The sequence below is a fragment of the Sander lucioperca genome, chromosome 4, assembly GCF_008315115.2.
Source record: "Sander lucioperca isolate FBNREF2018 chromosome 4, SLUC_FBN_1.2, whole genome shotgun sequence".
Classification (NCBI taxonomy): Eukaryota; Metazoa; Chordata; class Actinopteri; order Perciformes; family Percidae; genus Sander; species Sander lucioperca.
Window position 1 is genome coordinate 16,295,287 of NC_050176.1, and position 16,580 is coordinate 16,311,866.

General features: G+C 40.3%; 1 protein-coding gene and 1 long non-coding RNA gene across 4 annotated transcripts in view; one reads left to right on the top strand and one right to left on the bottom strand.

The window, feature by feature from the left end:
• Positions 1-14,342, bottom strand: part of LOC116042609 (lysophosphatidic acid receptor 2-like) — a 29,027-nt gene extending 14,685 nt beyond the window's left edge. For all 3 annotated transcript variants that reach the window (XR_004897187.1, XR_004103268.2, XM_031288874.2), the window contains exon 1: positions 14,151-14,342. The gene's annotated coding sequence lies outside the window, so the exon portion shown is untranslated. The remainder of the gene's footprint in view (positions 1-14,150) is intronic.
• Positions 1-16,580, top strand: part of LOC118494968 — a 22,452-nt gene continuing 5,872 nt past the window's right edge. Inside the window, exons 1-2 of the long non-coding RNA XR_004897188.1 lie at positions 1-132; positions 10,682-10,686. This is a non-coding gene — a long non-coding RNA (uncharacterized LOC118494968). The remainder of the gene's footprint in view (positions 133-10,681; positions 10,687-16,580) is intronic.

Consider the following 16,580-nt stretch of genomic DNA (forward strand, 5'->3'; position numbering starts at 1 on the left):
GCAGACACCGTCACCACATTTAAGAGTAAACTTAAAACTCTTCTCTTCGATAAAGCTTATAGTTAGGGAGTGAGGAGTTGCAGCGTCCGCCTAGCCTGGCCCACCTGCTTCTCGTCATAGTTAGCGGTTATAGTTTTAGACTGCTGGGGGACTTCCTTCCTTTGACACACTGACCATGGATTTCCACAGGATGCGGAACGTCTGCGGACCGGCTCCGCTGCGGAACGGCTGCGTGCTCCGCCGTCCGTCAATACCCACCAGGTCCGGATTTGTTGTGTAACGGCTGCGGCCAGCCGACCACGAGATCTCGCGAATTCATGTATGTTCGCGCGATATAACAGGATGTAGTTTCTATAAACAGAACCACAAAACCAACAGTTTGTTTCCATCCAGAGGAGTAGAGGGGTGCTGTGTTTGCAAGTTGTAGTGCAGGGAAATATGACCTGCCGTGAGCACGGTGTATTTTATTTTGAAAAGTAACCGGATGTTTTATTTTTTTTTCCTGTGCTCGACTTCCTGTCCCGCACAATCTGAATTGTGCTGAATTGCTCTCCGTCCGTCAAAAATAGAAGCTCTGCGTATCTGCTCCGGAGGGCTGCGGACTGACGGAAATGGGACGGAGTAGGGACGCAGACGTTCTGCAGTCAGTGGAAATACACACTGACTTTAATGGAAACCTAATGACTCCACCGACGTTCCGGAGACGTTCTGCATCCAGTGGAAATTGCCGGTGAGCTTATCTCTCCTCTCTCTTTCCATTTGTGTGCATCCATGTCCCAGAAATGCTTGTTACTAACCTAGCTCTGGGGAGCTTATTCCCCGAAGTCCTTATGTTTTTTTTTTTTCGCCCAGCATGTTTCCTTGGATTAAGATGTCACCAAAATCATGGTTGCAGCTGTCACCGTGGTCCTGCTGCATGCCCTGTTACACCCTGCTATGCTCTGCTGTGCCCTGCTACGTCCTGTAACGCCCTACTATGCTATGAACTACTACAACTACTATTTCTAGTCACTGTTCCATTATCTTTATTGTGACTATTATTGCCACTATTCATCACACCCCCAACCGGCACCTTCAGACACCGCCTACCAAGAGCCTGGGTCTGTCTGAGGTTTCTTCCTAAAAGGGAGTTCTTCCTCGCCACTGTCGCACTAAATGCTTGCTCTTGGGGGAATTACTAGAATTGTTGGGTCCTTGTATATTATAGAGTGTGGTCTAGACCTACTCTATCTGTAAAGTTTCTTGAGATAACTCTTGTTATGATTTGATACTATAAATATAACTGAATTGAAATTGAATCAAGGAAAGATGCCTACAATTTGAGACAAAAATGAAATAGTGCTGAAACCATGCAGGAACTCATATTGCACCTTTAATCCCTTAAAATAAAACGTTTACGCTTAATTCGCTACTGACGGCTCCTTACGGCTCAGCCTCCCTGAAAACTCTGATCACTCCACTTCCACCTCTCAGCTGTCCACCGACATCGGTCTTCCACCCACAACTCCTGCTGGATTGCTGTAATGATAATGGCTGGCTGCTAGCTGGCTGGGGGCTGACTGTGGATGTGTCTGCGGGGCTGTTGTCAGCTCTCATCCCAACTAAAGCCTTGCAGCGCCGGGAGAGTGAGGCAGACAGACAGGGGTGTGCTAGCTGGCTTAATTACCATTAGATTAGTCGTCTATCTATACAGTTAACGTTACTGATGAATTTGTGGGTTAGCCCAGAATTGTTAACCATGGTCAAAACAATCATACTAAAAATAACTGAGCGTGTTGAACGATGTCGTAATCTTATGTTACTAGGGGTGCACGATTCAGAAAATGTCACGATTCGATATTGATTTTTAGGCTCAATATTCAATTCAAAATCGATTAGATTCAAAAACGATTCTCAATTAAAAACAACGATCACAGTATGTAAATGTAGTTACTTTTCCCATGTGATTGCAGTAGACATACAATTTAAAAGAAAAGAAACACAACAAATGAAATGTAGTTTGATATTACTTTATATGACTTCATACAAAAAAAAAAACTTGCAACTAAAAACTGCAAAGTGCCAAGCTTTGGCCAGCTTTCAAATACATTTAACTCAAGTATAAAATAAAACTGTTAAATAAAAAGAGCTTTTCGTTCAGAGTCCGGTGGGAGTTTAGAGCATTGAAAGAGTGCGTTGGCTGACTGGCATGTTAGGTCCTTTAGGTTGTTGTTCGTCCACGTCTTTAATGTTAATCTCTGGGTGATGGCGTACCATGCGAGTTCTCAAGTTTGTGGTGTTTCCAAAATACTTAACTTTCGCTTTGCAAAGCCTGCATATAGCATGATTCATATTAAGTTCTGTCTTCCCCTCGAGGTTATAAAAGCCAAAATGTGCCCAAACTCTCGCCTTCAATGAGGATGGAGCAGGTTGAATAATTCTGTGAGGTTTGCCATTTGTTTGCGCCGACTAAACTACTTCTGCTGCACTCGTTCTTCTCTTGATTATGACAAGAGTGCCCAGGCGTCAGTGTGAATTCGACGCAGCGCCATCTATGGGAATGGCGAGCTAAACTCATTTCAAGACGATAGTATACACGCCATTACAAAACGAGAAGAAAAAAAAAGGAATCGATTTTTGGAATTCTATGAATCGATTTTCAATCGGTAGAGCTTGAATCGCGATAAGAATGTGAATCGATTTTTTTTTTGCACACCCCTATGTGTTACCCACCAAGAATTAGCTAACGTTATAGACCAATCATTAGCATTAGCTACTTGTCAACCAGCACCTTCATAGTAGTCTAACCTTAAAGCAACACCAAAGCAATTTTCTTCTTCGGTCCCCCTACAGGTTGGAAGCAGAATTGTCCATTACCATTCTCATAAAGACAAAGCTTTCAAAAATCTGTGTTTTAGACATAATTAATAATTTACCTTAATGACTAACTAGGGCTGTGTATTGGCAAGATTCTGGCGATACGATACGTACCACGATACATGGGTCACGATTCAATATATTGCAATATATTCCGATACTGTGCGTAAGGCGATATATTGGGAATTTTTTAAAGTATAATTTTAGAAAAACTAATATTTAAAAAAAAAAAGACTATGTTCATGAAAGTCAAAGTAATTTACTTTAGGTAAACAATTCAGTACACAGAAAATCAAACTGCCAGTTTGGTATTGTGGTTCACAGTTTCCCTAAAGGCCCTGACACGCCAACCCCATTATCGGCCGCCGGACAGTCTGGTGAGGTCAGTGACTCGAGTCTGTTCGGTGTGTTCCGTGCCGTCGTCAATCGGAGGAGCTGTCGACCTTCATTTGGGCCAATTTGACATGTTGAATCGGAAGGCGGGCAGTCGGACTCAATGGCCCATCTGAATGGCGGAGCGCTGACCCAGAAACGACGAGTGGGATGAGCCTGACTGACGTCTCTCAAAATCTGACGAAAATCTTTTAAACTGACCTTTGTCGATCTGAAATGAACACAGATTCAGCAACTGCATGCCCCATTTCTCGCTTAAAATGTTTTCAGAAACACGTTTCGGTGAACTATCTTCGTAAAATATGAGATCGTATTCCGAACAAAGCCGCCATTATGCCCGGTTGTAAAATTCGGGAGCAGCCTGTGATGCATTCGTCCAATCAGCTGCCGGTTTTCATTTTTTGGGCGACAATACAGTAGCACCACCTGCTGTTATGGAGACGTATTACGTCTCGCGCACAACGTACGATCAAGTCGGTGTCGCTTCCGTGTTCTGAGGCACTTTTTTGAGCAACTCGAGGAGGCAGTCAGTCCGACTGCCTTTTCTGCCGAAGGTCAGCCGTCGGGTTGGTGTGTCAGAGCCTTTAAATTTCCCCTTAACCGCTGAATCGAAGCTGCGAATCAGAAGTCAACTTCAGCGTCGTTTTATTGCATGGGTGTTCTGTAGGCTCCTAAATTGCATTCGACTGTAGGCCTACAGGTAACTAAAAAACTGGCAACACATCCCAGTAAGCACACATACGTCGCGGCGACGTATTGGCGATGTAATCAAAATGCATCGGGGATACGTAGTATTTTGGTAGTTTACTCACTGGCACGACGTCCCCGCAACGTCTCAGCGACATATAGCCGCTCTCTCCGCGACGTATACATATATAAATCGTTCTAACGTATGCCATACGTCGTAGAGATGCAGGCTTATATACGTCGTTCTAACGTATGCAATACATCGTAGAGATGCAGGCTTATATACATTGTTCTAACATCTGCTATACATCTTACAGATGTGGTCATCTTCCTGTTATACAGTACAGATGTCAGGCTCTACATCCACCAGATATCATTTATACCGTCTACAGATGTCAGGCGCTACATACCGTATGTTATCCTAACATACCTTTACTCTTTAAATGTTGATAAAATAAATTACAAATTACTTACCTTAGTACACCGAGAAGATTTTAGATAGGGGGCCTAATTAACATTTTACTGCTATAACTACTACTACTTTATAATAAACTATAGCTACAGTCCAATAATACCAGTCCAGAGAAATCATAGTCTAGAAGATGACAAACAATTATTAACCTAATTACTTGAAAACATCTTAAATCACTCTGTAGGATCGCTGGTATAAACAAGACCAGTAAACTTCTCACTTTTTGCTGAACAAACATTTATTTTGAACTATATAATTAATCAATAAACAAAAAAAACATTAACAAATATTAAAACATTAAAATAAAGAATTATCTTGGCCGGCGGTGGTGGCGATTAGGTGCCAGCCGGAGAAACTCTTTGATGGCCTTCTCGGCCTCTGCTTCCGTCAGCGCCTGGAGGACAGGGTTCCTCATTACTGCTGCTGTAATAAAATCGTTGGATTCGACTTATTATCATACTATTTATTTTGTTTTATCTAGTCTTCTCAGTTTTCTATAGAGGTAAATATAGTATAGAATGGTTTCTGCACAGCAAGTGAATAAGAGACTGGTTTAATTTAGTGGAATATATATATTTAAAAAATTGAATAGTTCTGGATTCGCTTCTAGTGAATGTTAAAAACGTAACGTTTTAACCAAGGACCCTTTCAGTGTTCGGGATGGTAAGTTGATATACCCCGAAACAAATTATCCGCTGAAATATAGACGTTTCTTTTGCCATGCAAAGTCTATGTGAAAAGTCTTTCTGGGCCATGGGGTGCAGTACCACCGTTATCCACTAAGCCCATGGTGGCTTTTAGACTCGGCGCTCTTCCTGGAGGCTTGGCCAGACCACATCAAGATGTTGGGTCTGGGAACTCTCCGTTGACAGGGCTCAATCCGAGGGGCGGGATAAACGGTTGTCTTTCAAACTCCCTCTGCATGCAATAGGATAGCGCTACAACCAGGCTGATCCTGCAAGAGATCATAAAGTAGTATTCACTCAGTTAAATTGCAGAAATCTACCACAAACATTCATAAAAAAAACAACTGTGTATATATATATATATATATATATATATATATATATATATATATATATACACACACACACACACACACACACACACAAAAACGTCTCCGGTAAGTAAAAACCTTAACCATCATTTAATGGCCTATCAAAAGACTACAACATTTTTTGTGAAATCAGAGATCTTTCTTACTGTGCATGCATTTTTCCCCCCCCATATTTAGCTTTGCGTTCCCCCATGTCCACACCAAGGCCCAGTATTGACAGCTAGAAACTTTGTATTATGAAATAAGACATCCAAGGGATGCATATAATTCTCCCAGTCTCTGCGTGAAGTAATGTAAACAAAAAATAAGTATACGCAAATTACACACCTCTCCAAGTATGATGAGAATGTCATTTTTCTCCCTGAACAGGATCGGCAACAGCAGGATTGCAGCTCTGAAATCAATCCCTGAAAAATAAGTAAAAAAATAAAAGAAAGTGTATTAGGTGAATGTACAGTGTATTTTGGCTGGTTAGGCCTTATCTTGTCTGAAGACAAATAGAAAAGAAATTAAGCTCCACAACACTAGGGGTGACCACGGCTGATCAGTGAGTCACTTACCAGGGACATCTTCAGTGAGGGCAGCCTCTCTTTCCTCCAAAGCCAGATCTGCAAGGGGAGATTTCCTTTGAGTCAGTCTAAGCACTGTGGGTACTAGGATCTTAAAGCCATCTTAAAATCTTTGGCAGATATTCATTCTGCAACACAGCACAAACAACAAACAGGAAACATGTCACAACATTATCATAGGATTTTAAAATTAAATTTCAAAGAGAGCCTTTAGTAATTTAATATGAACTCCGACACAAATATAAGGAAATAAAACATGTAGACAAACCCTACATGGACTCTTACAATAAAACAATAGTCTTAAAATGTATGGCAAATTAACTATACTGTAACAATACTGTTACAGTAAAAGTCCTGCAGTGTAAATGTTACTTAAGCAAAAGTCTGTAAGTATTATCAGGATAATGTAGTTAAAACATTAAAACATGTTAGAAAGTGTAAAGGATCCAACCAGTTGTGTGTTTAATGGACTAATCATCTCAGTTTACTTTAGAATCAAACATCAGATTTTATAAACTACATGTGTTCTGTGAGCAGTAATCTTAATGTGTAAAGTAACTAGTAACTAAAGCTGTAACAGATGAATGTAGTGGAGTAACTAAAGTAACTAGTAACTAAAGCTGTAACAGATAAATGTAGTGGAATAAAAAGTAGAAAGTGGAATGAAAAGAAAAGACTCAAGTAAAGTACAAGTACCTCAACATTTAGACTGAAGTACAGTACTGGAGTAAATGTACTTAGTTACATTCTACCCCTGCGTTCGGACTACAGAGACTGTCATAGGTGTGATTGGCAAAGGACAAAAAAGCAGGAAAATATACGGCGCACCCATGATGCTGCGACAGCCCCCTCCCCCCCTCATTTTTTTAAAAAAATAAACCATTAAATGGCACTTTCTGGAGAGTTTTGTGCAAAGAAATGGAGAAATTGAGTCTTACATGATATGTAGGTATTAGGGCATTTAGCATTTACATTACTGTTAATCAGTCATCACTTGATCACACATTGCATTACCTTGTTATAATATAAATAATAATAGTGCCACATGAAGAGACAGTGCAGCATATGACAGTAGCAACAGCTGAGAAAATTTGGGTCTGTGGTGACCAGGTCCACCTCACACAAACTTCCTTCTCCTATTCTTTCTCCTTACTACCACACCCACACCCACCCACACCAGCCCACATTACCACGCCCATGCAGCCCCACCCACAGACATTTACGGATTTTTAAACATTTAATGTAACTGGCAAACAATGCTTTCTACTTTTTAAAGAGCACACGTTTATAACAAATTCTTATTTATGCCGTTTGTATGCTGTTACTGTCATTCTCTACAGTATGTAGGTATGTAGTATGTATGTTGTCACTGTCTGTTCAATTGTCCGTGTTTCTCTGTTGACACTGTACATATTAAGTTATAACTCTAACTCTGCAATTTAAATGTTTTTTATGGCTGTCTGTGATTATACTTTTTTCCTTGCTCAGAATTTGTCTTTGCGGGAACACACAAAGCAGGGGGGGGGAGGGGATCTGGGTGTCCTCCCCCAGGAAATTCTGAGGGTAAATGACTTCAATTCCTGCATTCTGATACATTTTTAGGCACCAATTTATGGTAAAAATGTCAATATTTATTGCAAGGAAATCACAAAATTCTGGTGGCAGGTAACAATTCAAAATACAAAATATAATGGAATATTATTATATTCAGTAGTCCAGTAAGGAGGCTTTCACATCCGGGACATGGGCCGGATACAACAACACTTGACCCTAAAGTCCAGTTGTTTGTTGGATTGACTTAGGCTACTTAATCAGTGATGTTGAATATAGCCTAGAGTGTAACGGACCACCACAGTTCATACATACATGTGAACCGCGGATTAATTGCAGAGTTTAACCTACATAGTGTAAAACTACTACGTGAATGGGGCATAGCAGAAAGACGGAGCAGAGCGACGCTGCTTGTTCAGGGTTTTCATGTGTACTCCTAATAGGCCTACACTTCGCATCAGGCGTTAAAACCAACTGTACTGAATTAGACCACTATTTAACGCGAGACGTTTTTAACCGCTAATGAAACTGTCTCAATTTAATACTGATGCCGTCAGACGGCCGCGCGGACAGACAGCAGTCGGAGTTCCGGTAGAGCTCTGCGCCGGTCAGCAGCGGCTTCTCACTGTACAGCCGGTCCCCCAGAGCAGCATGATCACCGGGAGGGTCCAGCCTGAACCCTGCAAACAGAGATCCCGTTTGAAGGTGACATGATTGATTTTGACTGAACGTCTCAATTTAAGTAACCTCTGATCGGGTTGTAGCAAATTAAGTAGCTACACTAAGTTTAAGATTAGGTGTTGGTCATTCTCAACACCTTTCTACCCCCCCCACACACACACACACACTTATCAACTCTGGACTCTGTGCTGCTGCCAGCCTGTGTAACGTACGTTACTCACCATTGATCGACTAGCTAGTGATCTAGCGAGGATTAGCCCTTCAGACCGCAGTGGACTTCAGTGGACTCTCCATCCAATATCCCGACTTCGTCTACCACAACTGCAGGACTCTTTCAAATACATGTACTCCCTGTCTCCACCGATCACTTGGTAGCGTTGGTCAGCTGTCAGCTTACGCCAGCTAGCTTCTGTTAGCTTCGACCGACTGACGGCTCGCCCAGCACATCTTTTCGCTGTAGAGCTCTTTTAGCAATGTTTCCCGGCTCAACACTAAGTTAGTGTGGGCCACTACCTTTCTGCACTGCCGAAAATGGTGCTCCTAAAATATTCCTCACTGCAACTTCTCAACGTCATCTGCTACATCGCTTCAGCTTGCATTGCCAACATGCAACAATATTGTCCCGTTGTCGGCTTCAGCTAAGAAGATAGTTCGCCCCCACACGTCCAAAATTCTTATTCAAATAACCTTCCGCAACGATTGCAGGCTCTTTGGTGAAGCTCTGCTTTGAATGAAGTTACATCGTGACAAATTAATGGACCACTTGCGGAGTGATATGAAGACATGAGTCAGAGTATGTTTACCAATACCCCCAACCTGTGCCTTGCGACAGCGGATTTGCATGATTTACGAGAGCTTCATTTTCAGGTCAGAAAAGCCGGATTTCCGGAATTATCTGGAAGAATCACACCCCTGGACTGTGCAAGATTATGCATTACAGTGTGTACACCCTAATGCATAATGTTACACTACATAAACTACCGGAGCCAGGTGAATTCAGATCCAGATAAAAACTTCTTCAGTAGTAACCTTTACATTTTATATTATTTATATGTCTATGAGATTATAGAGTTATTTTCCATGGTTCTACTTGGGCCTAATGTTATAACAATCACATAACATTACTGTTACCGGTACCTTGATTCCACTGTAGCCTTCTCTGAATGTACCAGGACAGGCTCAACGGTTAGTGTCACGGTTTCTTTCCACTGCTGTACAAATCGGTTGAATTTGGCTTGCTTCTTAAACGATCCTTCAAAAGAGGTATGAAACCATCCTCAGTCAATCCATAGTCCACTGCTTCTCCGTCAACTTCATTATCTAACGTACAATACAGAAAAGAAAAACAGCAATGTTAACCACCACTGTGGTAACAGCACGTTACACATTTAAAAGGCACATTATGCAATCACGCTTCTCTATCATCCTCCGTTTGGTCCGGACCTAATATCCATATAAAAACACAAAGTAGGGTGCCCAGATAGCTCAGTTGGTAAAGCGGGCGCCCATATATATAGAGGTTTACTCCTCGACGCAGCGGCCGTGGGTTTGACTCCGACGTGCGGCCCTTTGCTGCATGTCATTCCCTTTCATGTCTTCAGCTGTCCTGTCTATTAAAAGGCCTAAAATGCCCAAAAAATAATCTTTAAAAAAAGACAAAGTATTTAGGCGTACCTCATTAGAGACGCTGGAAAAGTCTCTCTCTCTCTCACACACACACACACACACACACATATATTAATATAACGTAACGTTAGGCCTATCTTACTTTTTTTTATTAATGATAATAATCGGGTTATTTTGAAAACAACAGCTAGCTAGCTAACGTTAAATGTTAAGCTTAGCTAGCTACTTGAAAGGGAGGTTAACCGTTGGTCGGTTCTGTCAGTTAACTTTACCGTGACTGGTGTTGTAACTTGACGTTAGTCTTTGTAGGTTAATTAACGTTAACATTACATGGTTTTACGAAAATGTTCTAAGACAGTTTGACGACAAAATAAAGAATAAATCATTTCAAACCCTCACTGGCTACCGATAGTCACATTCCGCCCAAATGGCTTTGCTTTACCATTAACATATATTTCAGAACAAAAGACTTTTAGGCGGCAAAGACGCTTTTTATCGTTCTCCTCTGACTCAGTCCAGCTAACGTTTTATAGCTAGCGTTAACGTAAGTCAGAAGAAAAGACTTTTCGGCGGCAAAAACGCTTTTTTCTCCTCTGACGCAGTAGTTTTATAGCTAACGTTAATGTTAGCTAGCTAGCTCGATGGTCAACTGTAGCTAAGTACCGTTAGCTAGCTAAGTACCATGTCGTAACATGTAGAATGGCAATATGGGACATAATACTGCTAATGTTTAAACTAACTAACCTGTTAACGTTAATAATGGCAATCATCAATGTCGAGTGTAGCTAGCTAATGTTGACAGAGTATGAACTTGGCTAGTGCTAACGGTAAAGTTAACTTCCAACTTTGAATATTAACACCACACAGATTAAAAATGCACATAATTTACCTTTGACTTTACTTCGCTCCTCTTCAGTGACCTTTATTCCAAAACGAAGTAAGCCCGTGATTAAATCCTCCGTTGCTAAATGTCCAAGCGCCATCCTCCCGACTTTGATCGACACTGACGGAGACTGACAGTTGGATCACTGTCGATTCACTCATGTATCCTTCCGCGCTGAAGTATTTATGCTTCCGCCGAGTCGAGCTCTCGTTAGCATGTAGCTAGATCCTTTCAATAGAACAGAACTTAAAGCGTTAACAATTATTTGTCTGTTTCAGTCTAATATAAATAGGGTAAAGGGTTTGAAAATTAAATTCTTCGATAGGCTACTGTTTGTGAATATAAATATAAATTATTACATAGCCCTACTCCTCATTAACATGATTAAAAATGATTCAAAGGGACACCACCAAAAAAACATTCTGATTTATTTTGCCATTGTCTATGTGAAGCAAGTACATCTCGCTGCAGTCTGCGGGAAGGCGGGGCTTGACATCAAGCCCCGCCCACATCCAAGTCAGTCTTTTTTTTTTTTTTTTTTTAATTTATTTACGTCATTCCCCATACGCTCTAACGGACCAAGACCGTTCTCTTAATACATCCATGACCAGACAGCCTGGTAGAATTTTTTTACTATGAAGAAAATTATTTGGATAAATGACATGTTTTTTATTTTGAATCTTTTAATTTTATTTGAAAATTTTATATCTATAAATGTAAATGATCTGAAAGAAAACCGAATAGGCTAGTCACCAATTTAAAAATGACATGAAATTATATTTTAAAACCTTAAAAAAGGACTGACAAATAAGAAAGCCATCCGGACTCTGAACATTTACAATGCCTTACAACCTCTTTAATGTAAATTTAATGCGCCCCTTTTTCGTGTATGTATGTATGCATTTAATGTTTTCAATGTGTTTATGGATCTGTACTTGAATAATAAAGTTTTTTGAAGACAAGACAGCCTGGTAGCGAAGCTGATAGAGCCTCTTGATTCACATTAGATAGAAACTGATGATGTAGGCTAAACAAACGATATTTCATGCAACAGTGAAGTTTTCATGTAGTTACTACTGATTTCTGATTTTGAAATGATATCCAAATTTGAAAAATGGGTCATTTTAAACCTTGTTAATATTGATGACAATGTGTGTTCAAACGGAAAACGAGCCATATTTCATTTAATTTAGCCCTCAAAAGTCTAATGGTGTGTTGTTTCGTTATGGACTTTCATATTAACAGCAAGAATTCAGTCACAACCAAATGTACAAAGGGGTGATTTTGCTTTAACAATTAACAGGTGAACCAGAAGCATACAGGTGAAACTCGAAAAATTAGAATATTGTGCAAAGTTCATTTATTTCAGTAATTCAACTTAAAAGGTAAAACTAATTATATAGACTTATTACATGCAAAGCGAGATATTTCAAGCCTGTATTTGTTATCATTTTGATGACTATGGCTTACAGTTTATGAAAACCCTCAGAAAATTTGAATATTGTGAAAAGGTTCAATATTTTAGGCTCAAAGTGTCCCACTCTAATCAGCTAATTAATCCAAAACACCTGCAAAGGGTTCCTGAGTCTTTAAATGGTCTCTCTGTCTGGTTCAGTAGAATTCACAATCATACGAGATGCTCCTCGGATATTACCTGCACAGTAACACACCTAATCTAAGTATTTCAAAAGGTCGAACACACATACAGATGTCTAGATACAGTAAAATCGCTACGTGATTACCGTTATATCCGAGGGTTGAAGTTGCATTTTAACGGGGCAGTGCAAGTTGCGGCTGTGGTTTAGCTGAAGCTAACGCAGCCTGAGCTTTCACGTTACAATATAAAAAGGTGTTGACCGTTGACTTAGCTAGCACGCAAACAGTTCATTTACATGTCTACAAGCATGTTAGCAAACTACACCAAAAGACAAATACTGAGGAATATTGATAGAAAGCAGGGGAAACTAGTAGGCTACTTCCATACTTTTTAGCATTGGCTAATTAGCAACCTGCCTTCCATCAGATGTAGCTTCCGAGCTAGCTAGCTAGCAGCTAGCCCCAGAAGCTCATGAAAACAAGGCTTTCACCGGAGCAGTCTTACGTTATTTCCGAACCACTCTTTTCGTTTCAAAGTCGGAAATCAAATGAACGAAAAAGTACACGGGCCCAATTACAGTTCACTGTTGTTGCATGAAATGTCGTTTGTGTTTAGCTTACATCAGTTTCTGTCATCTAATGTGAAACAAGAGGATATGAGGCTTGCTACCGTCTTGGTCCGTTCGAGCCATCGACTGTATGGTTCGAGCGTATGGGGAGACGACGTAGGTAAAAAAAAATAATTACTGACTGACTTGGATGTGGGCGGGGCTTGATGTCAAGCCCCGCTTCCCGCAGACTGCAGCGAGATGCTCCTCATGTGAAGACATATGGCTACTCAAAAGATAATTTACACAAGTTCAGATTATTATAGAAAATAGCACACTAACACATTAAAAGTTGCTGGGCAGAATTCAGATTCACTGTCCATCACATCAACAGTGTGTGTAGTAAAGATGTCCAGACGCTCAATAAACGATGCTTCCAAATGACACGTGAACAACTGAGGAACTTTTAATACATCTCACCGACATAGTTAATACGTCGCTGCGATGTATAGATTGCGATCATAAGACCTCCAGACGCTCAATAAACGATGCTTCATTATTCTTCTTTATGACCCGCGATCAATTGCAGACGAAGCGATCAATTGCATACGTCGTGCCGACGTATGTGTGCTTACTGGGATGCACTGTGAAATGTGAAGCATAAACGCATTCCATGTTATTTGTCTATCTTGCCTGGAACCAGGACGCATATCCTTGTGTACTTCCTTTGAGCAATAGCCTATGGGTTACACCCAGATAGATTCCAAACTAAAAAAATCATAAGCAATATACTGAGTGGAAAAAAAAGACAACACTGCTTTTGTAGAAGATAAGACAAGTCGCTCGCCTGCATTGCAAGACCATTTGGGAGAAATTGGCATGGTTAAAATGGCAGTGTTGAGGATGTTCAGGCTGCAATAAACACCAGACTCCTTCCAGCCAGCTTTGAGCCAGTGCAGAGCACCGAACAATAAAGCACACATTTCAAGCTCACAGGAGAGGCATTTTACACGAAAATAAAAAAATATATAGGCTAGGCTACAGGGGAGAACAAATTAAGCTTAGCTTTTATGGTATATGTGCAGTTTAGTGTCACATTCCCCATACAATGTCCTTAATTAATTATGAACCTGCTAAACCACCTGTGCTTACCCTAACCTGTCTCATCATTTGGGACACTCACTTTTTTGAAAATAATTTGGGACACTAAACTGCATGTAGCCTAAGCCACCTTTTATTGTGTCTGTGAACTCGTTTATCAGGTAAATCCAGGTCAAGAGTCCTCGTCGAGTTCAGAAACAACGTGCTGTCGTAGGCTACCTGAAGTCACCTTCTCTTGCACACTTTCAGCGGCCTCTGAGCACAACGTGGAAAAAAATGCGACAAAAATAGTTTTCTTTTCTTCGCACAAACTTGGTTGTTAGTCTCCGTCGCCTGTGTTTGGACTTCTCCCTTGTTTCCGTTAGTTAGAGGTAGTTACCTGTGCGGAGTGATTTGCGCTGAGTCCGACTCCCAGGAGAAGCACAAAGGGTGCGTCGGCCGGCACGATCCTCCGCTGCCGCCTCTCTTTCTCAAAGGAGCGGTTGCTGCTCCTGCCAACCTGTACGCATGGTACCCGCCCCCCAGCTGCCCCTCTGTTGGCTGACGAGGGAGAGCAGCCAATGGTAGTGGAGCTGAAGAGTGACTGACAGTGTGGGCAGGGATCGAGTTGTTAAGGCGGGTTTATATGATTTTGATACTAGTGGTGGGAGGTGAATAAGTGATGCCCAATGTTAGCTGTAGTTTAGGACTATGTCTCCCTATATAGTACTGGAATATTATGGATGAACTACATGAATATGACATTGAGGACTGTAACTTTAAGATACTGAGAGGACATTATCAACTGTGAATAATGTGCAAAAAACATTATAAAGTCACAGGGGAATTAACAAAGATCAAATACATTGAATATAATTTAAACAACACAGCCTCACAGCAAGCTGCTACCAACAACTCTCCCACGGTCTTTATATACCCCTCCTGGCCCCACCCTAACTGGACTAAACCACTGCATAGGAGTTAGGTAAACCAGAGAGGGACATTTCCATTTCCACCTGATCCTAACAGGAGCAAAGCAAGCAATTGCATGCCAACAATATTTCAAGATGGGATACTATTACTGAACCCTTTCCCCTAGGATGAATCTTATGATCTCCGACCCTTAACTATAGCCAACAGTATCTGGTCACACAGAAAGAGAGTTTAAAGATGTCTCTAAACTGCTCTGACGAAGAGGAAGGAAGGGGGTGGGGGAGGGCCCAGTCATCTAATCCTACTTCATTTTTTGTAAAGATTTTATGTCCTTAGTTATATAACTATCTATTGTTTGACTTACTGTATTCTCTTATTTTATTCATGTGAAGCACATTAACTTCATCTTTTAAAAAGTACTATGCAAATAAAAAAATTAATATACGATTCTCAAGTATCTATATCAGTATTCACCGGCCACCAACAACAAATATTTATTTGTAGATCAGTTTGCTGAGTTGATTCTATTAAAAGTATGCATAAACACTACACAGCCACTACACATTACACTCAGATATAGTTGATGTATTTCACTGCAAAGACATGGACTTTAGTCTGTGGACAGGGGTGTCCAAATACTTCTGACTATATAGGGTATGTTGAGTAGCAGTGAGTGAGAGCTTAGACTGTACACACTCTACTTCTTTCTTTATAGCTCCCCCATTTGGCTGAAACTAGAATTGCAGCAGGGTTCACCATTTGGACCACAGAATTACAGTATGCGTGTAAATAACAGTGCAGGAGACAAAAACAAATACAAGATTTTTAGAGATTTGTTTTTAAATATTATTTTAATACTTTTCTTAAAAAAAAGATGTTGTACTCCATAATCTGAACAAGATGAATCTATTGACCTCAATGCCTCACTCGCCAACATACCAACAGGTTGATCTGGGTAAAATAAATCAAAGAGAAAAATAGCAAAGGGAAAAGAAAACTAAATAAACTCAAAACAATCAAATATGAAAAGGGAAAAGAAATGAATGAAACATTTAATAATAAAAAAAAAAAAAAAGCGATTATAGAATCGAAAACACTCACAGATCTCTGAGCCAACCTACGGAAACCGGGGAAACCTCCCGCTTCCAGAAAAACACAATGGCACACAACATCCCAAAAACAGTTACCATGGACGATGAAAACATTTTAAAAATAAAAACTAAAAGACAGGAAGACAAACAAGAAGCTATTACACAGAGTGTAGAAGCTGTGAGGAAGATAGTGGTGGACGAGATGGCTAAAAAAAATGAATAAAAACATGTACATGATAAAAGGGAAAGAAATGATATAAGTAATGAAAGAGTTAAGTGCAGCTACAGAATGATGGGGCCTATTAAGTAGTGACATACAATGATTTAGGAACCGCTTTTTCAAACTATTACAGAGCATACTGCTGCATAACTTGAGATTTAAAAGAGGATAAATGAAAATTAAATAGCAATAAAATCATAGCCTTTAATATAAAGTGAAAAGAAGATGCATTTTACATGTAAAAAAAAAAAAAAAAATGTGAATGAACTTTCAGCACTCAATAGATTGGTTTTGGCATAGAGTCGAGAAAACAAAACAAAAAACAGAAAAAAGGTAT